Below are 22,833 nucleotides of genomic sequence, written 5' to 3'. Positions count from 1 at the left end.
TGGAATGGTACAACATTGAGCCGCCATGAAGTAAGACTCCATGGAATGCTACAGTATCCATCTGACAAAAAGTACATGAGGCTACACAGAATGCTAAAACATCCATCCAACATGAAGAACACAAGGCTTCATACAATGCTAGAACATCCAACCACCATGATTTACACAACTCTCCATAGAATGATACAACATCAAACCACGTTGAAGTACACAAGACTCCATGGAATGCTTCAACAGCTAACCACCATGAGGTGCACAAGACTCTCTTGAGGTTACTACAACCACCCAGCATGATGTGTCTGATTACCGGGGACCGCAACATCCAACTACCGTGAATACCTCAAGTTTCCATGAGATGTTAGAACATCCTTCCTCATGTATACATAACAATGCCTCTCGAGGGTGCAATTCTTAACCCCTCCTGATTTATTGACCACACATCCATGTCCTGCCCCATCGGTTAGCCATCTTAGTAACATATGCCAGTGTAAGGTGTTTCTCCCTTTGTTTCTGTATGAAGGAGTGAGCAGTAACCTGTAGGAGACCTGAGCTGGGATCCTTACACCTTACTGCGCACATGTGTAAATGAACTCCGGAGGGATAATTGATGAACCCTCATATGGAGGCCTATGGCATACCTCCGTATATGCAGGCTGCCCTGAGGGAGATTAGGAACTCTCTTAGGGTAGGCCAGCCCTGATGACTGACAGTTGTACCTGAGGACCTGGTTAAATAAACAGCCACAGTCTTATTTCATTTAAAATGATTGAACAGTTTTTTTTATAGAACTGAATGGATAAAACTGGTTTTCGTTACAACACTAGCACCTTTACAACTCTGTGCCCTTAAGAGTGGGGTGCGCTCAATTCATACATGAAATAAATAAATAAATAATTGACCTCATAATGATTACTTAAATAGCATCAATTCAGTCACCTGGCAGAGGGGTGTTTGGATGGGGATATTTCATGAATGAATAAATAACTGGCTAGGCAGCACGAGTTCATTGACATCTGATAATAGCCAATTAGATAGCAGGCCTCCTAGTTAACCTTTACGGTGTCCATATATTTGGTAATGTCAACACTGCCACTTTAGGATCCTGGGCCTCCAGTTCCCTGGTAATGACTGGAGGCAGCACCTGGACATCTTAACTAACGGTAGCTGCAGACTACCGCAAGACACACAACACACAAGAAAAAACCCCACACGTATAGACAGCTGAACTCATTTACTTAAACCGACCACTGCTCCTTGTCACAGCGTGGTTCTAAATAAAGTTAACCAGAGTCTCCCATATAAGGAAGACCTAAGATCCCTTCCCCCCCCTTGACCTAAAATGGCAAGTGACCTCCTTTAAGTACCTGGGAATCACGATACACCGGGACCCATACACGGAACATATACTCAACACGGTTAGAGCTAAAGACTCTCTTGAAAAATCTATGGAATTCTGGGGCAAGCTCCCGCTCTCGATGGCCGGAAGGGCAGGTCTCCTCAAAATGGTTGCACTCCCCCGCTTACTATACAATTTTACAAACGTCCCCTACAACATTCCCCCCTCCTTCTTCAGAAACATTAATAAACTATGTAGACCGTTCCTCTGGCAGGGAGGCAGACATAGGGTGGCGCTGGACACACTCCAAAGACCCTACGAGAGAGGTGGAATCAAAGTCCCCAACTTCGAACTGTACTACCTTGCAAGCCAACTAAGGCACGTGATGCGATGGATGGCCGACGAGACCTCCACGGACACTAGGCTCCTCCAACCTGCATTGCCCAATCTCCTCCTAAGGGATCTACTCTGGGTCCGGAACAGACTCCCACAGCCCTTCCCATAACTAATCAAACTTGGAATAAAGCTCTGGAACAGAGCATGCAGAACAGTGGGGTCAGCTGATCCCTACTCCCCACAAATCCCCATCGCAGCAATTATGGCCTACCAGCCATGGGGCTCTCTCGAATCGCGCACCCAGTGGGAACCCTATGGAGTGGCTACCCTAGGAGACCTAACACGAGACCAAGAGATCATACCCTTCCCCGATCTCACTGAGACCACGGGATTACCTGCTGGCCAATTCTTGCTCCATAGGGCAGTGATACAAGCCATAATGGTTAGATGGCCAGAGGCTACTACCCCAAAGACGGAAAACGAGGTCATAGAAACATTATTAAACACAGCCGAAGGTGGCCATGAAACCTCGCGACTGTACGAAACCCTGCACCAGGGCACGACAAACAACAAGCTCAAAAGCAAAGTAAAGTGGGAAACCGAACTAGGCCAAGACTTTGCGGACGAAGAATGGGAGAAAATAACTCACTACCACAAGAAAGTTTCTAGGAATGCCCGTTTGCAGCTCATTCAATTATACATCACCAACAGAGCCTACCTACCACCTGAGGCCATATCTAAATTCAAGGGGGCTGAGGGCCAAGTATGCCCCAAATGTAAGGTGCCCAGAGCGGGAATGACGCATATGTTTTGGGGCTGCCCAGAGATACGCAATTTCTGGACACAGATACAGGAGAGGGTGGCGAACGCAGATATTGAGCTTGAAGTGATCAATCCCGCAGCCTGCATCTTGGGCCGATGCAAACGTAACCACAAAAATAAGCCTCTAAACAAACTCAAAGACCTGATATACATAACGGCGAAGAGACGCATAGCCATGGGATGGAACAGCCCAAGGGCCCCGACCGAGGCACAATGGTGGGGGGACCTTACGAAATGGATAACGGCTTAGACTGGCGCATGGGAAACGGCTATCCTCGAACAGAGGCTGGACTCCAGTGGGGAACTGCATCGCTGGGTGGCGCTAACAGTGCCACTACTTCATCCTAACAATACGGACGATACCTCGGACGGTTCGGACTGTCCTAGCCTTCAATCCGGCCCAATAAGAATGGACGATAATGTTGACTGTGGTCTTGTGTTTGGGGTGGGTGGGGATGCGTAATTCTGTTGATTTGCGGTAATTATTACTAGTGATGCCAATTATGTTTGTTATACTGTTAAAATCAATAAAGAAATTTAAAAAAAAAAAAAAACAGTCTCCCAGACTCTCACAGGTCCCACTATTCCCTGGAGTCAGTTGCTTGGCAGTATGAAACACTTGGCCGGACTCCACTCAATGTCGACTCACAGAGTTCCGTGTAATCCCGAAACCATGGATGCATCAGGCAACCAGTACTCTGTCCTCCTGAGTTGTCTCCCTCCAACCTCTTACTCATTCACCCCAGAGCTGAGTTTAACTTCACCCACAGGAGCGCAATAGGGGGTAAAGAGGAAAAACCCTTTTTGTGAGCACAGCGCCCCCAACTGGCCATTTGCCCATGCTCCTATCCTCCTCCTGGGCTAGCTGATCGCCAAAGAACAAGTTACTTTCTTACCTGGTAACGTTTTTTCGATGGGATGGTCTGAAGGAGTATTCCATATCTGTGACAGATAATCACCACAACTGTGCTGCTTCGGAAGATTGTAGCGGGGCAGGTAGGGGAGGGAGCGATATGGAATAAGTCGTCAGACCATCCCATCGAAAGAACGTTACCAGGTAAGAGAGTAACTTGTTCTTCGAGGGGATTGGGTCCTCCGACGTATTCCATATCTATGACAGACTCCCAAAGCAGTACCAACGTGTGGAGGAGGGACAAGAATTTAGAATATAGAAATTTAGAATGCCCAATTAAATTGCAGAGTAAAGGGCCGCCTTGCCAAAGGCCAGATCCTGCCCATGGATAGAGTCTAGGGAGTAGTGTCTTACAAAAGTATGGACCGTAGTCCATGTGGCTGCTTCACAAATGTTATGAATAGGAACACCCCTCTGCAGAACAGTAGAGGCAGCCACACTCCGAGTAGAATGGGCCCGTAAACCTACCGGAGGGTCCTTACCCGCCAAGCGGTAACATTCAGAAATTGCCAAGATAATCCCCCTAGACAAAGTCTGCTTAGTAACTGCTTGTCCCAAACGCCTTCCAGTGTATCCTAGAAGAGCGGATCATCCACTCTGACCCGGGCCATGCGTGAAATGTAGAAACTTAAAGCTCTCCTAGGATCCAACCTATGGAGCCTCTCCTCTTCCTTACCAGGTTGCGGAGGAGGCTAAAATGCCGGAAGAATGACCTTCTGGCTTCAATGAAATTCCGACACCACTTTCAGAAGAAAGGAAGGACGAACCCTAAGGACAACACTGACCTTATGAAACACCGTGAAGGGTGGCTTAACAGAAAGTGCCTGCAACTCACTCACTCCGCGAGCGGAAGTAACCACAACTAAAAATACAGTTTTACGGGTTAACAGTCTCAAAGGACAAGAATGTAAAGGCTCAAATGGAGCACCCATTAGGAATTTTAGAACAAGGTTCAAATCCCAACCGGGCATCTGGAAAGGTGACGGTGGAAACACATTAGTGAGCCCTTTCAGAAACTGAGAAATTAAAGGAATTTTAAAATAAGAACACTCCTCAGACGAGCGCTTAAATATGGACAGCGCCGCCAGGTTACCTTTAATAGTACCCACTTGCAGGCCCTTGTGGGCTAAAGAAAGCAAAAAAGACAGAACCACAGGAATGTCACATGAAAAAGCATCCACATTCTGAACCCTGCACCAGTCGCAGAACTTTCTCCAACGGCAACGGTACAGGGACTTAGTTGCAGGCCGTCTGGCCGAAAGCAACACCTCCATCACGTCTTCAGGGAGGTCCCAATCCTTATACCTCAACCTTTCAGAAGCCAAGCGTGAAGGTTGAGGGACGCGACCTCTGGATGGAGAACCTAACCCCCTCCCATGAGAGCAGATTGTCTCGGTAGGGAAAACGGCGTGGAGGGCAGATGGGCATGTCGAGAAGGTCTGGGTACCACAGTCTCCTGGACCATGCCGGAACAATGAGGATCATCCGGGAACCGAACCTCCGTAAACTCCGCAGCACTTGCGGGATGACAGGGACTAGAGGAAACGCGTACAGCAGTGGGAAGGACCACTACACCACAAACGCGTCCCCGAAGGCTCCTCTTGGAGGAAATTCCTGCGAGCAGAACCTTTCGCACTTCCGATTGACACTGGAGGCGAAGAGATCCACTTGTGGGGTCCCCCATAGGGCGAAGAACTCCAGGAGAATCTCCTGAGCCAGCTCCCACTCGTGAGAGATCGTGCTCTGCCTGCTCAGAGCGTCCGCTGACTCGTTTTCGTCTCCGGCCAGATGAACTGCCGAGACCTTTCATCAGATTGCCTTCGACGGCCCACCACAGAAGGTCCTGGGCGACTGAGGGCGGCACCTGAATGGGGTCCGACATCCTGCCGGAGGACTATGACCACTGCATCTTGAGAGCCCACTGCAGAGATCTCATCCACAGACGAGCCTCTGGCACCAGAAGAATGCAGGATGCCATGAGGCCGAGCAAACCTCAAGAACTCGAAATCCGGGAGACTCTGGGCATGTTGAAACTTGTGCACCATCTGCAGAATGTGATGAGCCCGCACCTGGGGAGGGAAACACTGCCCCAGGGATGTGCCGAGCAATGCTCTGATGTACTGGAGCCGCTGGGTTGGCGTCAAGTGGGACTTCTTTAAATTGAGGGACTAGCCCAGCCTGTGAAGGGAGTGGTAGGTGACTGACAGATGATCCAGGACTAGCTCCGGAGAGCGCGCCATGACCAACCAATCGTCCAGGTAGGGGTAGACATGAATCCCCCCCTTTCCTGAGATACGTTGCCACCACCACCATGAGCTTGGTGAAAACACTCGGGGCGGAGGTCAATCTGAATGGCAGGACACGAAACCGAAAGTGCGAGTCGCCAACCGCGAACCTCAGGTACTCCTTGTGCTTGGGATGGATCGCACATGAAAGTAAGCGTCCTTGAGGTTGAGAGACACCAACCAGTCCTGAAGTTGAAGGGCCTGGAGGACTTGAGAGAGAGTAACCATCTTGAACTTGTCCTTCCTAAGGAGTTTGTTCAAACCACGCAAGTCCATGATGGGTCTCAATCCCCCGTCTTTCTTCGGAATCAAAAAATAAGGAGAATACCATCCCTTGTTCCTCTCCGCTACAGGCACCAGTTCTATGGCGCCTTTCTCCAGCAGGGATTTGATTTCCTGTGCAAGGAGTGGATCCGGACTCTTCAAAGAGAGATTCCCTGGTTGATTGTCTTGAGGCCTCTGCCGGAAAGGAAGACAGTAGCTGTGGGCTATGATCTCCAGAACCCACACATCTGAAGTAATGGCACGCCATTCTACAAGATGCTGTGCCAGCCTTCCCCCAACCAGTGACCATGGGACATGGCCTCATGACTGAGCTGAAGCGGCTGCGGCATTGCCTGAGGGTAAAGAGGCAACTGCCCGGGCGGCCTTGGCACCACGAGTACCTTGTTTTCCACCTCTGGCACTCCTAGGGTGGCCCCTTTGACTTGCAGCCCCTCTCGATCTACCAAAGGAAGAGTAGTATCGAAAGGAACCTTCCCTCCATTGCTGTCCCCTAGGATGAAAAGGTGCAGGTTGGCGAATTGCAGCGCTCAACAACTTTGCTGCAGCTTTGGAGGTCTGCAACCTCTCAAAGCTCTCGTCAGCCTTGCTGCTAAAAAGATGTTCACCATCAAAGGGCATGTTGAGAAGCCGGGCTTGCACATCAGGAGCAAACCCCGACTTCCGCAACCATGCAAATCTGCGCATTATGGTGCTCCCCGCCATGGACCGGCTGACACAATCTGCCATGTCCAGACCCGACTGAACGGATTCACACATGGCATCCTTGCCATCCTGAACAAGAGCAAGAAAGCCATCCCGTTCCTCCCCTTCGGGAATATGTTCAGCCGCCAAAGAGACAATTCCACAGAGTATGAGTGAAACGTGCTAAGGCACACACGGAGTTGGCTGCCTGTAAAGCCATACCCCCTGAAGAAAACACTTTCTTCGCCCAGCCATCAAAATGCTTGTCGTCCTTATCAGGAGGGATGGTAGGGTACGACGCCTGTTTTGCTGGTTCCATAGCCGCCTGCACCACCAAACTCTCCGGAGTGGGGTGCGTAGTCAAGTAGCTGGGGTCGCTACTGGCAGAATGGTATTTTTTGGCAAAGACTTGCCCACAGCCGGGAGACTCTCCAGAGCAGTCCAAGCCGCTACCACCCTTTTTTTGCAAGGCCATATGGAATGGCAGTACCTGGTCAGTTGGTGGACCGTGGTCCAAGATTTCCGTCAGGTCATCCTGCAGAAAATCCCCTGGTGGTGCAGACCACCCCAAGTACCCGGTCACCCTCGACATGAGGTGCTAGTACGAGGATTCAGCATCCATACCCTGCTCAGGCCTGCCAAACTTAACCTCCGTGGAGGTGTCCAGACCACTGGCGTCGTGCAACGATTGACACAGGTCTTCTAACTGGCTATGACCAGATAATAGGTCATCAGGAACCTCCTCAGGAACCAGACCTTCATCAGACCCTTCATCCACCTCAGAAATATAGTCAGGAGGCTGGAACAACTCCCTTGATGAGGGCACAGAAAAAGGCACGTGTTTGGACTTGGCCAGAACCTTCCTCGGGGTTTCCACCCGTCTCCGAGGCACCTCTGAGAAATCCTCCTCAAAAGGTGTCGACGGACTCAGCGTCGACGTCGAGCGTGGTGCCGATGGCTTCGACACAGGCCTCGAGGGCAGAGCCTCAAGCGTGTCCTTCGACAGCCTCGACGTCAATGGCGTCCATGGCTTCCTCGGAGGCGGAGCCTCGAGAGAGTCCTTCGACGGCTCGGCACCGATGGCTTCCTCGGAAGCGGAGCCTCGAGAGAGTCCTTTGATGGTCTCAGCGCCAAAGGCGTCCACGTCTTCTTCGAAGACCTCACAGGCTCCGACGGTCTCAATGGCGTCGAGGACCGGGACCTGGAGCGGACATGGCTAGAGCGATCCACTTGTCCGACCGGGACCTCAAAGGCTCCCGGTGATCGCGACGACCGCTTGAGCTCGAAGGTGTGCGGACATTGTCTCTAGCACGTTCCCTGCCGGCGTCTTTCGACGGCGCGGACGGAATGGAGCCCTGCGACTGAAAAATCGCCATCATCTCCTTACGAAATGAATCCCATTTCGCAGGAGAGGAATGCTTGGTGGGACAAGCAACCTGCCGACGGGCGGAGTCTTCGGACGAGGACGGGGAAGGCGACCAGTGACGGCGCTTCCATGAGTGCCTCGAAGAGGCAGAGGAATGGCGGGACCCACTCCGGGACCCAGACCCCGTGGACTTACGCCGACGATGCGGAGAGTCACCCCTCGAATCGTCAGTCGAAAAGCCCAGTGGATTTCGTCTTCCGGGGCTTGGACACCTTACCGATAGAAAGCTTCTTCTTACGCTCCCGCAAGGCCTTCGACGTTAACGACTGGCAATCGTCACAATCGTCCGTGGCGTGGTCCTCACCGAGGCACCAGAGGCAGGCATCATGCGGGTCCGTCAGCGACATCTTGAAACTGCAGTCCCAACACTTCTTGAAACCCAGCCGCGTGGTAGAAGAAGGCAAAGACATCAGGAAATCTTCACAAACGGGTTTGAATAACCGATAGAATAACTCAGAAGAACGAGGTACGCCGGGATCTCCGAAGCGAACACGTTTGCAGAAAAAATGGAACTGAGGCTACGGGCATCGTGCTGTAACGCTCACCTGATTCCCACGGAGGCGCAGGTCTGGCTTCGAGTGCTGATGCTTCTTCAATGGTGAAGCGCAGGACTCTGAAGATGGACAGGAAGGGCCCTCAACTCTGGCTTCTCCGGCTCGCAGGAATATTCCCCTGTGCGTGAAAAGGGAGTATTACCTACTGACTGAGTTATGATCAAACCTCCCACTCTCTTCCAACCCTCCACAACACCCTTCCACGATTCCCCGTGAAGTCTCACCTTAGGGTCAGGAAGGATGAGCTCTCCATCCTGCTTCTGATGCAGGGGCGCGTTGAAACGCAGTTACTTCACTGGATTGAGGATTGATGGGGGTTCAGGTAAGCTTGACTATTCAGGTAAGGCTCTGTAAAAGTTCTGTTGCAAGTTCAAAAGTCCAAGCTTAATAATAATGTTCATTGTCTTTTTGCAGCAAGCGCTAATGTTTATGTCCTTTTTTCCCCTTAGGGGCCGGGGTTCGGAATGCCGGAGATATGGCACCGACCCGAAGTGAAACGTGCAGTTCCAGTTCCAGTAAATGGCAGGTTAGTTCTGGATGAGCGCTCGGGAACTGACTTTGCATACGCTCATTCAATGTCTTTGTCTTTTTTCCCCATAGGGGCCGGGGTCCGGAAAATGCCTGGAAGCGGCAAGACCCAAAATGAAATGAGGTAAGTCTTATTCCCTTCCTTCTCTCACCTCTTATTCTTGTCTTTTTCTCTAGGCTCTGCGAAGTGGCTGTGTATCCGGATGATCGCTGCTGAAGATGGAGGAACCCAGGAAAGGTGAGTGAAATGCAGCGCTGCAGCGATCGTAACGAAATGCTTTTAAAAATGTCTTCCCTTTCAGGATCGTCGGTGATGTCTCCGTGGTGCAGATTTAGCTGGTAAGGTCTCTTGTCTCCCTTTGCAGGTGACCCAGGATGCTGACAGGCGTGGCTGAAGCCCAGAAGCAGGAGCTGACACGGTGAGCGTCCAGCTGCGAGGAGCAGAACAACACGAAGCGTGAGTTGCTGATCGGGTGTGGTTTAAATAGCTTTGGAAGAAGTCCCAAGTGTGTATCCTTCCTCCGATCAGGTATGTATCCTTCCCCGACCACACCCGGTTGGAAAGTAGTCCCACAGGTAAAGTAGTTCCATTCAGGCCTCAAGAGGGCCTGGATGTGGCAGCATGGTCTGCATCAGGTAAGTGCACATGAAAACACTTCCACACATGTATAGCTTTATGAGCCTGGCACCTAAGGTGCCAGGACAGAGGTCCAACATGAGCCTGGCGCCTAAGGCGCCAGGACTGCATCCAAAGGGCCCCAGCTTGGGCCCGCTGGCACTCCCCTGGGGGAAATGATGCCTGCCTCTGGGGTCGCTGGGTCGGACCTGGCTCCTTGGAGGTAGGCATCATGACAGTACCCCCCCTCAAGGCCCCTCCCAAGGTTCTTCCCTCCGGGGGTTTGGGCTTGTTTGGAAATCTCAGGTGAAACCTTTGTACTAATCGAGGTGCGTGGACATGGTTACTAGGCTCCCACGATCTCTCTTGAGGTCCATATCCCTTCCAGTCAACAAGATAGAAGAGTTTCGACTTTACCACCTTGGAGTCTAAAATGTCTTTAACTTCGAATTCTAATTCCCCTTCAACTTGAACTGGATCTGGAGGCTTGGACAATCGGGTTCCTGGTTGTACTGGCTTCAAAAGTGATGCATGAAAAACTGGATGAATACGCATGTTGGACGGTAGATCCAGTTTAAAGGCCACTGGGTTGATTATAGCTTTGATGGGATAAGATCCTATGAATCTGGGATTGAAGGTTCGCGGGCCCTTGAGGGGTAAATGTTTTGTTGCTAGCCATACCTGGTCTCCTACTTGGTAAGGAGGAGTTTTACTTCGGTGCAAATCAGCGTTTTCTTTATACTTTTTCTTGGCTTGCTGTAAATGAGTTGCAGCTTCTTTGACGGCTCGGGTTATTGTGGAATGCAGATGATTTACTGCAGGCATTTCCAGGGTCAGAGGTGGATCTAGGTCAGAGGTCCGAGGATGGTGACCATACAAAGTATAAAAGGGGGTTTGTCCGGTTCCAGAATGCACTGAATTGTTGTATGCATATTCTGCGATCCAAAGGATGTCTTTCCAATTTAACTCGGATTGGTGTAACATGCACCGAATATATTGCTCGAGAGTCTGATTGGTTCTCTCGGTTTGTCCGTCGGTCTGGGGGTGGTGGCTGGTGGATAACTGCACATTTATTTGTGCTAGTTGGCAACACTTCTTCCAAAAATGTGAGATAAATTGACTTCCGCGATCCGAGACTAATATGGAAGGGAAACCATGTATGCGAACTATATTCTCCAGGAATTCCTTGGCCAAGGTGGAAGCTGAAGGCAAACCCTTTAAAGGGATAAAGTGGGCCATTTTGGAGAATAGGTCGACAATTACAAGGATTGTGTTGTAACCAGCACAAGGAGGCAGATCTGTTACAAAGTCCATTGACAGGGTGTGCCATGGCGCCGGTGGAATATCCAAGGGTTGAAGTAGGCCGGCTGGCCTTTTCTTTTGAGCCTTGTTTTGGGCGCAAATTCCACAAGACAGTACAAAAGACTTTATGTCTTTTCTCCAAGAAGGCCACCAGAAGTGGCGTTTGATTTTTTTCCTCCGTTTTAGCGATACCAGGGTGTCCTTCCATTAAAGATTCATGATGATGGGCAATAACAAGTTCTTGCAATTCTTTACTTGGCAGAAACAACCGCTCCTGGAAGTAGGGTAAGACATCCTTAACGGTGTAATGAGGACCCTTTTGACTCTATTCCAGTAAGGTTGAAGAGTCTAGAAGTTGTTTTACTTGTGTTTGGATGTCCTCAATAGTTTGCAATGAAGTTAAGCCTAAGATTCTTTGCTCAGGTATGATGGGCACAGGTTCTAAGCTCGAATTAGGTTCTTCCATGCCAATCCGGGATAAGGCGTCCGCTTTTCCATTCTTGCAGCCAGGGCGATAGGTAATTACAAAATCAAATTCCGCAAAGAATAGAGCCCATCAGAGTTGTCGTGAAGATTGAGCTTTGGCCGTTTTTAAATACTGTAAGTTTCTGTGGTCCGTAATTACGGTGATGGTGTGTCTTGCCCCGAGAAGGTAGTGACGCCAAGCCTTGAAAGCAGATTTGATGGCCAGTAACTCTTTATCGGTGATTCCGTAGTTGATTTCAGGAGGAGAACATTTTCTGGACCAAAAGGCCACTGAGTGTAGTTGGTTAGTTTTTGGGTCTCTTTGCGACAGGACAGCTCCCATGGCCGAACTGGATGCATCGGTTTCCACTATGTACGGGAGATCTGGGTGCGGGTGCTTCAATACAGGTGCAGAGGTGAATTTGGTTTTCAGGTCCTGGAAGGCTTGTTCGGCCTCAAGAGTCCATTCGAAGCGTTTGTTTTTCTTTAGGAGAGCAGTGATGGGTTGGACTGTTCGGGAAAATTCCGGGATGAATCTTTGATAGAAATTGGCAAAGCGAAGCATGTTCTGAACTCCCTTCACCGAGCTTGGAGATGGCCATTTGAGGATGGCGTCCACCTTTCGCGAGTCTATTTGGACTCCTTGAGGTGTCAGGATGAATCCGAGAAACTCAACTTCTGTGGTATGAAAAACGCATTTTTCGAGTTTTGCAAATAATCTGTGCTGGCGCAGTTTCTCAAGAACTGCCCTAACATGTTTTCTGTGCTCAGATTCTGAAGAAGAGTACACCAGGATGTCGTCAATGTAAACACTGACACAGACATCGATAAGTTCCCGAAGAACATCATTCATAAAGTACTGAAAGGCGGCAGGTGCATTGCACAAACCGAAGGGCATCACCTGATATTCGAAGAGCCCAAACTTGGTGCGGAATGCAGTCTGTCATTCGTCGCCTTCTTTTATGCGCACCAGGTGATAAGCTCCTCGGAGATCTAACTTGGTGTACATACAAGCGTCTTTCACCTGGTCGATAAGCTCAGGGATCAAGGGCAGAGGATAACGATTCTTAATCGTTATTTGATTTAGGGCGCGATAGTCTATACACGTTCTAAGGTCGCCTTCTTTTTTCGGCACGAAGAACAGAGCTGAAGAGACAGGAGACATGGCCGGGCGGATAAAACCATTGGCTAGGTACTGATCTAAATACTGACGCAAATGCAGGTTCTCAGGTTCCGTAAGAGCATAAATCCTACTACAAGGTAGTTGAGCATTGGGTACCAGATCGATTTGGCAATCATAAGACCGATGGGGAGGTAACGTGTTAGCCTGTTCTTTCTGAAAAACGTCTTGGAATTCTTGGTATTCTGACGGTAGCTGTACAGGGGTGGAAGTTGCTGAGGCTAGACCCATAGCTGGATTTCTTGGATAACAAGTTGGTTCACAATCAGGAAAACTTATCTTCTTTGCTCGCCAGTCAATTCTGGGATTATGTGTTTCTAACCAAGGAATTCCAAGAATTACTTGAAATTGTGGGGCCTTGATCACATCAAACACGATTGCTTCCCGATGTCCATCCTGACCCACCAGTGTCACTTCAACAGTGGAATGCGTTACAGGCCCTGAGGCTATTTCGGTTCCATCTATTGTAGTAATGACATGTTGGGTTACTTTCGGGCGGAGAGGAAGCTTAATCCTGGAAGCCAATTCACGGTCTATGTAATTTCCAATAGCTCCACTGTCGATGTATGCTTTTATAGCATGCAACTGCTGAGGCTGTTTTGGGTCCACGAGCACCATTGGCATGACAAAATGCGAGGGCAAAGAGTTAGTTTTCAAGCTCGGCAAGCGGACCCCTACGCTTGCCGGGCTAGGTCGTTTCCCGAATCAGGTGTCACTAATTCGCTATCAGTAGCTCCAACCACCTTCTTAAGCGGTTTAACTGGACAATTTCGAAGAAAGTGACCGGAAGTCCCGCAATACAGACAAAGTTGCATTTGCCGCCTTCTCTCTCGTTCTTTCTGCGTTAATGGTCCTTTAACACCACCGATTTGGATAGGTTCAGATACGCCGGTACTCTTGGAGTTAGCGTGAGTTTTGATCGGTGCTCGGTTTTCATACTTGAACCGATCTGCTTTTCTATTTTGAAGTCTGTGATCAAGTTGAACCACCAAGTCAATGTAGTCTGCGCAGACCTAGGGTGGTTTTACTATCTGAGCTAGAACATCCTTAAGCTCTCCGCGCAGGCCTCGATGAAACAATGTGATCCTTTTGCTTTCTGGCCATCCAGTTTCAACAACCAGTCTGTTAAAGGTGGCTTTGTAGGACAGAAGATCCTGATTACCTTGTCGTAAGGATAGCAGTTCGTTATCAAGGGCCTGTCCTTGAGAGTGTCGAGCGAACAATCTTTCCATGCTGGCCTGGAAGCCCTGAAAATTCTGGAGAATGGGATCATCCTGATTTACCAATGGAATAGACCAATCGGCAGCACTACCACTGAGGTAAGATAGTATAAAGGCTACCTTAGTCTGGTCGTTAGGGACGGCTCCGGGTCTGCATAGAAAGTGTAAACGACATTGGTTCATAAAGACGGCATATTTCTTGGGATCCCCCGCAAAACGTTCAGGCGGGGCCAAAGGCATGTGTCCAGGTAGATTCATTTGTACCAGGTTACTCAAACCCATTGATGTGGAAATGTCTCCGGAATTAGGTAAAGGAGTGTGCCCTGCCTGGGCCTGTAATAACCTTTTGGCTAGGTCATCTGTTCTTTCCTTGGATAAGATCAGTTCTCTTTTGAGAGCGTTAGTCTCCTGGCGGGCTGAGTGCACCTCTGCCCGTAATTCCCCCAAAAGCTGGGCCAGCTGGTCAGTCTCAGAAGTCTCCATAGCGCCCGGGTGGGAAATTGTGGGTAGGCTTCGCATTCTGTAACGCTCACCTGATTCCCACGGAGGCGCAGGTCTGGCTTCGAGTGCTGATGCTTCTTCAATGGTGAAGCGCAGGACTCTGAAGATGGACAGGAAGGGCCCTCAACTCTGGCTTCTCCGGCTCGCAGGAATATTCCCCTGTGCGTGAAAAGGGAGTATTACCTACTGACTGAGTTATGATCAAGCCTCCCACTCTCTTCCAACCCTCCACGATACCCTTCCACGATTCCCCGTGAAGTCTCACCTTAGGGTCAGGAAGGATGAGCTCTCCACCCTGCTTCTGATGCAGGGGCGCGTTCAAACCCAGTTACTTCACTGGATTGAGGATTGATGGGAGTTCAGGTAAGCTTGACTATTCAGGTAAGGCTCTGTAAAAGTTCTGTTGCAAGTTCAAAAGTCCAAGCTTAATAATAATGTTCATTGTCTTTTTGCAGCAAGCGCTAATGTTTATGTCCTTTTTTCCCCTTAGGGGCCGGGGTTCGGAATGCCGGAGATATGGCACCGACCCGAAGTGAAACGTGCAGTTCCAGTTCCAGTAAATGGCAGGTTAGTTCTGGATGAGTGCTCGGGAACTGACTTTGCATACGCTCATTCAATGTCTTTGTCTTTTTTCCGCATAGGGGGCGGGGTCCGGAAAATGCCTGGAAGCGGCAAGACCCGAAATGAAATGAGGTAAGTCTTATTCCCTTCCTTCTCTCATCTCTTATTCTTGTCTTTTTCTCTAGGCTCTGGGAAGTGGCTGTGTATCCGGATGATCGCTGCTGAAGATGGAGAAACCCAGGAAAGGTGAGTGAAATGCAGCGCTGCAGCGATCGTAACGAAATGCTTTTAAAAATAATGTCTTCCCTTTCAGGATCGTCGGTGATGTCTCCGTGGTGCAGATTTAGCTGGTAAGGTCTCGTCTCCCTTTGCAGGTGACCCAGGATGCTGCCAGGCGTGGCTGAAGCCCAGAAGCAGGAGCTGACACGGTGAGCGTCCAGCTGCGAGGAGCAGAACAACGCGAAGCGCGAGTTGCTGATCGGGTGTGGTTTACATAGCTTTGGAAGAAGTCCCAAGTGTGTATCCTTCCTCCGATCAGGTATGTATCCTTCCCCGACCACACCCGGGTGGAAAGTAGTCCCACAGGTAAAGTAGTTCCATTCAGGCCTCAAGAGGGCCTGGATGTGGCAGCATGGTCTGCATCAGGTAAGTGCACATGAAAACACTTGCACACATGTATAGCTTTATGAGCCTGGCGCCTAAGGCGCCAGGACAGAGGTCCAACATGAGCCTGGCGCCTAAGGCGCCAGGACTGCGTCCAAAGGGCCCAGCTTGGGCCCGCTGGCACTCCCCTGGGGGAAATGATGCCTGCCTCTGGGGTTGCTGGGTCGGACCTGGCTCCTTGGAGGTAGGCATCATGACACGTGCGTCCTACTTATAAAATCCGGTGATGTCGGCTCGACGGAGGCACTCAAGGACAGCGTATTGACGTCATCGACGCAGACGCCGAAAATTTTCCGAAGCAGCACAGCTGTGGTGATTACCTGTCATAGATATGGAATACGTCGGAGGACCCAATCCCCTTGAATATCCCCTTAGAGGGGAAAACAGGTGAGGGTCATACCCCAGCACCAGAAACCATAAAACAATATAAGGGAAATACCCCGCTACCCCCATGGCCAAACTGGGCCTCAGAAGCAAAACACAGGGCTAAAGCCAGGAGAAGGGGTCGTCGGCCTTCCACCAAGACGGTACCCCTGAGTGCTACCCAAAGCTGTTCTGAGGGGGGAAATACGTCAGCCACACGTCACCGAGATCAACAGTAAACAGGGGCCTTGCTCCGTACACACCTGCTGACGGGACTTGCCCAGTCCGGCACGCCTAAGCTGGGCTGAGGTGTGATACTTCAACTCCACTTAGCAGAGGCTGACCTTAAAATGGGCCTGCTCTCTGTAGCTACTAGCTGACAGGACTTACCCAGAACGGCAGGCCTGCCTGTAAAGACAACAGTGGGAGCGTTCAGCACACACGCTGTATTTATAAACTGCTCCGCCCCCTCACACTTTCCCACTCCTACCTCGCAGCAGCGGCACGGAAAGAGGAGAACTCATCTAGGCTCTGTCCCTCACCACTGTGCATAGGACAGTACCAGCAACTTTTCTCCCTCAGTTCTTATTCCAGCACACCCCCTCAACCCTGGGTAGGGGAGAGAGAAATACTGTCCTGGAGACTGGACGGCCTCAGTGGACGTCCCTCTGCAGCGGAGTGCCTGGCTGCCCTCTGTGATTCCCCGGAGACTCTTCGCGCCACAAGAGGGCACCCTTTATTTTCTTTGGTCCCTCCCACCTGCTGCTATGACACAGGGCACTTCTGACAGGAACTGAGGTGGAATCACCTCATCCACACTCCCCTTCCCCCTGCTATCGGAGCCTACCATGTCCCTTGGGAACTCCTTGTGCTGGACGCATGATAGAAAAAGAAAAAAAAACGCCCGCCAACAATGTGCACGCACAGCCCCCACTCACACAGAACACCACAATAAATTCGGGTTTACACCGGTTATATACAATTTCTTGTTTTTATATTGTTTCAAGCAGTACAACAATGATGCTATTAACAGTATTAATTCAATAAGTGAGTGTGGTTCAAATAACGCCTCCAAAATGTTTGGTAAATTATAGCTATCTTGGCCTTCACCATCCTGTAGGCACAGTTCGAATACAGAACTGCAGTAATGCTGGTCAGGTTTCTTTTTAGGTTATTTTATTAATTGGGTTTTTATAATGCGCCCATACACAATGTGTTTCAAGGAAGGCCCAACAAGACAGGGGTGGTGGTTGGGAGGGAACAGGGATGACAAGACAAAAACGGTCCTACTAGGCCTTGTGACATTAAGATCATGCAAGTGCAGTAAACAGAAGTGCTGGGGAAGAGGGGTGGGGGAGTGCCTCAGGGTAAAGGGAGTGCCAAGGCAGGTGAGACCAGGTGGACAGAGCCAGGGGAAAGAAGAGTGCAGGGGCAGAAGGTCCACGTGCGAAGTGCGGGGAACGGGGCTCGAAGGGCTCAAGGGATGTAGGCCACACCAGAATAGTGCAGGCAGAGGGCGGGCAGAAGGCAAATGCAGGTTGGGGGGGGCATCAGAGGAGACCAAGTGTGGGGGCAGACTGGTTGGAGAGGGCCTGGTGCCCTGTAGGAATCTGAATGACCCAGGCAGCCAGTCAAGTGGCAGAGGGGGGCGATTAGCAGGGGATAGGGAGAGGGAAAGAGGAAGAGAAAAGGACGGTCTTGAGAAACTTTCGGAACTTAAGGAGATCTGGCTCAAGTATGAGAGGGGCAGAAAGGCCATTCTTAGAGTGAGGCCCCTGCGGAGGAGAAGGATCTACCCCCCACTCTCTACTTGGAGGAATGCCTGATCTGCAGAGAGTTGGAGCTAGAGGAATGAAGGGCTCTAGCAGGGAGGTATTTAGGGAGAGAAAGTTAGACGTAGCGGGGTCCCAGGCCCCAGAAAGCCTTGTGGATGATGCAGAGGGATTTGAACTTGATCAGTGCAGCAACCGTGAGCCAGTAAAGAGGTTTGAGGGCTGGAGAGAGGCGGTCCCTGGGCTTGAGGCCAAGGATAAGTACTGCAGTCCTATTCTGGATTAGTTGAAGGGGGCAAAGGGAGGAGTTAGGCAGATTGAGGAATAGGCTGTTGCAGTAGTCCAGCCTGGAGAGGACCAGAGCTCTGGAGTTGAGTTTCTGGGAGAAGGTGAGGAAAGGGAGAATGCCTCTGAGGAGGGGCAGCTGAAAGTGGGCCTTCTTGGCCAGGTCGTTGATGTGAGGAGAGAAACAGAGAGAGGAGTAGGGGGCCCATGGATGACCGCCAGAGTGTAGGAGAGAAAGAGGGAGCTGGGGACCAAATGAGAAGGATTGCACTCTTACTGGCATTAAGGGAGAGATAGTTAGCAGCGATCCATGCCTGAATAGCAGACAGACAGCCGGGAATGAGAGAGGAAGAGGAGGAGGCAGAGGAGGAGGCAGAGGAGGGAAGCCTGAAAGAGAGTTGCGTGTCTTCCGCATAACACTGGAGGTTAGGAGAGATGGTCGAGGTCAAATGGTGTAGGGGGAAAAGGTAGATGTTGAAAAGCCAAGGCGAGAGGATAGAGCCCTGAGGAACACCACAGGTCGAGAGTGAGATGGAGTAGAGAAAAAGGGGCCAGTTGAACCTGGGAAGATCGTTCAGAGAGAAAGGAGGTTGGACAGTCCAGAGCCAGGTCTGTAATGCCAAGGGTATCAGGAGAGTAGGAGGGAATCTATCAGAAAAAAAGAAGTATAGAGTCTGTGAATCTCCAAAACTGCGCCAATGTGTGCGAAATTATAATATTATCCAAAGTTCTGTCAGTGAAATCTAATTAGTGATATCTCCTTGCTGCATGCACCTTATGTGGTGGCTCCCTTCACCCGGTAACAAATATGAAACATGTATTACCATGTGTCCTCGATGCGCAAAGGAGATACAGTGAGTATCCTGTATCTTTGTATGTGATCCATTTGTATGAGTGGGTACACATTTGAATATACATCTTTGTATTCTTACTTTGAATTATATAATATGGCTTTCAATAAAGATATTGTCAAAACTAGTTGGCGTCATGCATATAGACGTGATGATGTCATATGTTGATGATGTCAATTTTATATAAACATATGCTAATATGGCGGCAACCAGCCCAACACGCGGAACGCTGCCAATAGTAAAACAATGCAGCCGAAATAAGCTACCAACATTCAAGGTAGTTCACCAGTAGATTGAGTCGCATATCATGCTCAATTTACATTCCCAGTTACCACTACCAGCAACATTTTCTTTTTTTCTTTTCGGACTATCCAGTCATCGAGAATTAGACACACGGAAATACCTTGCGAATAGTTGGGAAACCATATTAATAGTCACCACACACATCTCTAAAAACCTAACAGGTGAGAATGCCAGAAGCTTGTGATTTCTTAATATTAACTCTATAAACAATACACATGCGTCACTATAACATAGGACAAAAGTATTTTATCCTCATATTGTGGATTTGGAATCCATAATTCAATTCATTTCGGCCATTCCACATTACATTTATGATGCACAATGATTTGATGTATATCACGTGATTCTCCAGATTCAAAATCAAAACATAAGAGGTTATGTACTTTAAGGGAAGCATGATAACAAAAGCAAGACAGACACAAAAGATACTTTTGGAAAACCTTTATTGTTCTCGAAAAAGGGGTTGGAAGAATGCTGATCTTGCCCTACGTCTAGGGTGGGAGAACGCTCGCCCATCAAATAATATATAACACAGTCCTAGTGGAGTCTGTCAAAACAAGATGGCCTATGCTAACAAAAACCAAATGCCAGCCCTTACTGTAATCTAACAAAATGTGTGTGGGACAAATGTGTATGCTAAAGGAATAATGTGCAAAACTATAAAGAATCAATGTGGCTAAGTCAGTTCTCCTCCCCATGTTGGACAGCACGGGGGAAGGTGCCCCCCTTAGACAGGATGACACACTGGCTCAGGTTCTTCAAAATTATAAGCAGTTCAAAACGTGGATAGAGGCCCGCCTGGCCTTCCACCCAAATGTCTTTCTTTACAGCTTCAATATATAGTTCAACAAAAGGTTCACACCGGTCTCCCTTAGTCGGACTCTGACCTTTTAAAGCCTCAAAGGTTCACGTTGGTCCCCTTCTGTCGGCTTCAGACCTCAAAACGAAATTCACCTAGGTCCCCCTCTGTCGGGCTCAGACCTCTTCAAACATTGTTCAATAAGACTTGCAAGGAGGCTCCCTTCCCCAAGCTTATTACACTTCGGGTCTCCCTCAGTCGTGGTCAGACCACTTTCTGATGTCGAAGACTTTTGAATGTGCGTGGCTTGCTTTACAGACCTTTGCAGGACCACAACGAATAACAGTTCACTTGTTTTCTCGCTACAAAAAATGCACCTTTCGCAGAGACTTTCGAGTGGGCTACTTCCTTTCACCAGACCATTCCATTACTCAGTACCGCTGATTTCACAGCTATATTTTTACTTCAAAGTTCATTCCCAGGTCTGCCACTTCAATCTTTAACACACACCGGTCTCTCTGGTCGTTTGCCAACCCACCGGCTGTGTTTGCCTCTTTCTTGTTTCTCTCGAGGGGTCTCCCTCAGTCTGGCTCAGACCCCCGCCAAAGGTCACGGATGGGTGTCCTTCAGTCCGGACCGGACCCCTCTTAATGTTCACAAAATAAATGTCCTTGGACTTCCAGTCCCAGAATCCTTAATTCTGATTTTGCTCCCACTTCACAAGCTCCCCCTTTTGGCACTCTGGCGGTTTTGGGAGATGCACGAGTTTATGGGGATTCTTGTTGAGGTCACGGTCTCGCAACCTGCCCATCAAAGGCCTAGGCTTGCCGTTTGCCCATGGGAGGAGCTCTGGTGTGGGCACCACGAGGTAACAAAGCTGCCCCTGGTTTGGCTTCCTGGAGGTACAGTTCCCTTTCCACACTGCAGCCTCCCCTCTACTCACAGGCCCAGCAATCAGTCAGTCCTCCTTCCTCCAGGCCTTCCAGCTCAAATGTTCTCCCTCTGGCTTCTGTGCACCATCCAGCATCCCCACCTGGCGCGTGAGTGTGCCCGTGTGCTCTGCCTTTTATAGTGAGGGGGAGGCTTAATAGGTCTCAGGTGAGACAAATTGTCAAGGGAGGCCTGACCCTTGCCTGTCCTTGTTAAGAGGATAGTGTGTTGTCAAAAGGGAAGAGTGTCTCCTGTGTCTGAGTGTGTTTCTTCTCAGTGATCTCAATTCTCTCAAACCCTCTCTTCTTCATCTCAGTGTTTGTATAAAAAGGGGGGGGATGCGCAGTCATAGTGTGTTCTGGTAATTATGGGAAGATTGGGTTTAACATACCCCATGTAGACTGAGGGGGTGTCAGGTAGGGGTGTGTCAGAAAGGGGGGTATACTGCGTCTCTCCTGGGGGCATTCCTCCGGCAGTCCCCGAGGACCCCCTGTCCAGGTGATCCTCCCGCACTGGTCCACCCCCAGGGTCTGGTTCCAAAGGCGATGGCCGTGCCCTGGCCACCTGAACAAAAGATCCTTGGGATCTATTCTCACAGTACCCAATTAGAAGGACTTGATTATGTATACCTTCATACTAAAGGTTTAATTTTATAGTGATTTTTGTGTGATCAGAAGACCACTGTTACTAATATCGATTTCTTTTTTGTCTCCCCTGACCACACTATCTTCCTCAATATCCACACATGCAATGTAATGATCTTGTCAACTGATTGTAATTTATATATTAATTTTCTTAAGAACTTAACAGGCATGAATCTTTAATGCCTTGATCGATGTATAATTGAATTTTTATCAGCCTTCACAGAGCCACAGCACTGGCGAAGCGCAAGCACTTGCAAAAGTGCAGGCTTATCAATATGAGTAATGAAGTATCAATAAAAGCAATATAAAGGCTTAATAATATGAGTTACAAATCTTTAATAAAGCAATATCAATGGACTATATTCAAATGTGTACACACTCATAGGAAGGGTTGACATGCATAGGTACAGGATACTCGCTGTATCTATTTTGTGCATAGCTACTTTGGAAGACACATAATGCATGTTAGAAGCTATCCGGTGTTAAAGAAACACGGTATTAGGGACTACAACGCCCAAAATGCATCAAGCCTAGAGAGCCAAAACCCGGAGCGGATTCCAGATGGTCTTTTAGGGATTCAGGGAAAGTTAAGCTATGATTAAACATTAGCACGTCCGCAGAGGCCAATTATTCAACATGTGCAGATCCTCAAAGGGAAAACCTAACTTATGCCAACCGCTTCCCCCTCCCCAGGGTATACTCAAAATGCTCACCCTTCTGCATACAACCCTCAAACGCTGAACTAAATGCAACTATACCTCTACAGCACAACAAACTGCACACTGTTCACAACACCACCACAACGACGACGACTACAAACCACACATTTTCTTGCCCAACACCAGTGGCTACCGACCAAAAACCACACCTATGCTCAGTAAACGGTGTCACCGAACTGAAGATGCCAACAGCACATCACAGCTCTCTTGCTCTTTTATCCTGCTCAGACCTACTAACTTTCCCGCCTTCCTCCTTGCCTTACAGATCTGCCAGAACGCCAAGAAACCACGCTGGCAGCAACAGTGCGTGGTTTAAGAACCTTTAACATGGCATAACATGTGAATGAGAACGGTTTTCCCTCATCTGCAGCTACAGCATTTAAGAAGAGAAATACTTCCTTCCCCTTTGGCCCCGGGGGTCGCTTTTAACCGCAAGAAAATCTCAAAACTTACTTCTGGGCCGGGGGACAGTCGGGCGGCTAGGCAGGAGCAG

General features: G+C 49.4%; 1 protein-coding gene across 4 annotated transcripts in view; it reads right to left on the bottom strand.

The window, feature by feature from the left end:
* Positions 1 to 22,833, bottom strand: part of SCAI (suppressor of cancer cell invasion) — an 877,065-nt gene that overhangs the window by 405,274 nt on the left and 448,958 nt on the right. The gene's annotated exons all lie outside the window — the stretch shown is intronic.

The sequence above is a fragment of the Ambystoma mexicanum genome, chromosome 8, assembly GCF_040938575.1.
Source record: "Ambystoma mexicanum isolate Mex_15411 chromosome 8, UKY_AmexF1_1, whole genome shotgun sequence".
Classification (NCBI taxonomy): Eukaryota; Metazoa; Chordata; class Amphibia; order Caudata; family Ambystomatidae; genus Ambystoma; species Ambystoma mexicanum.
Note: the sequence above shows the minus strand (reverse complement) of the source record. Positions and strands in the feature narration are given on the sequence as shown.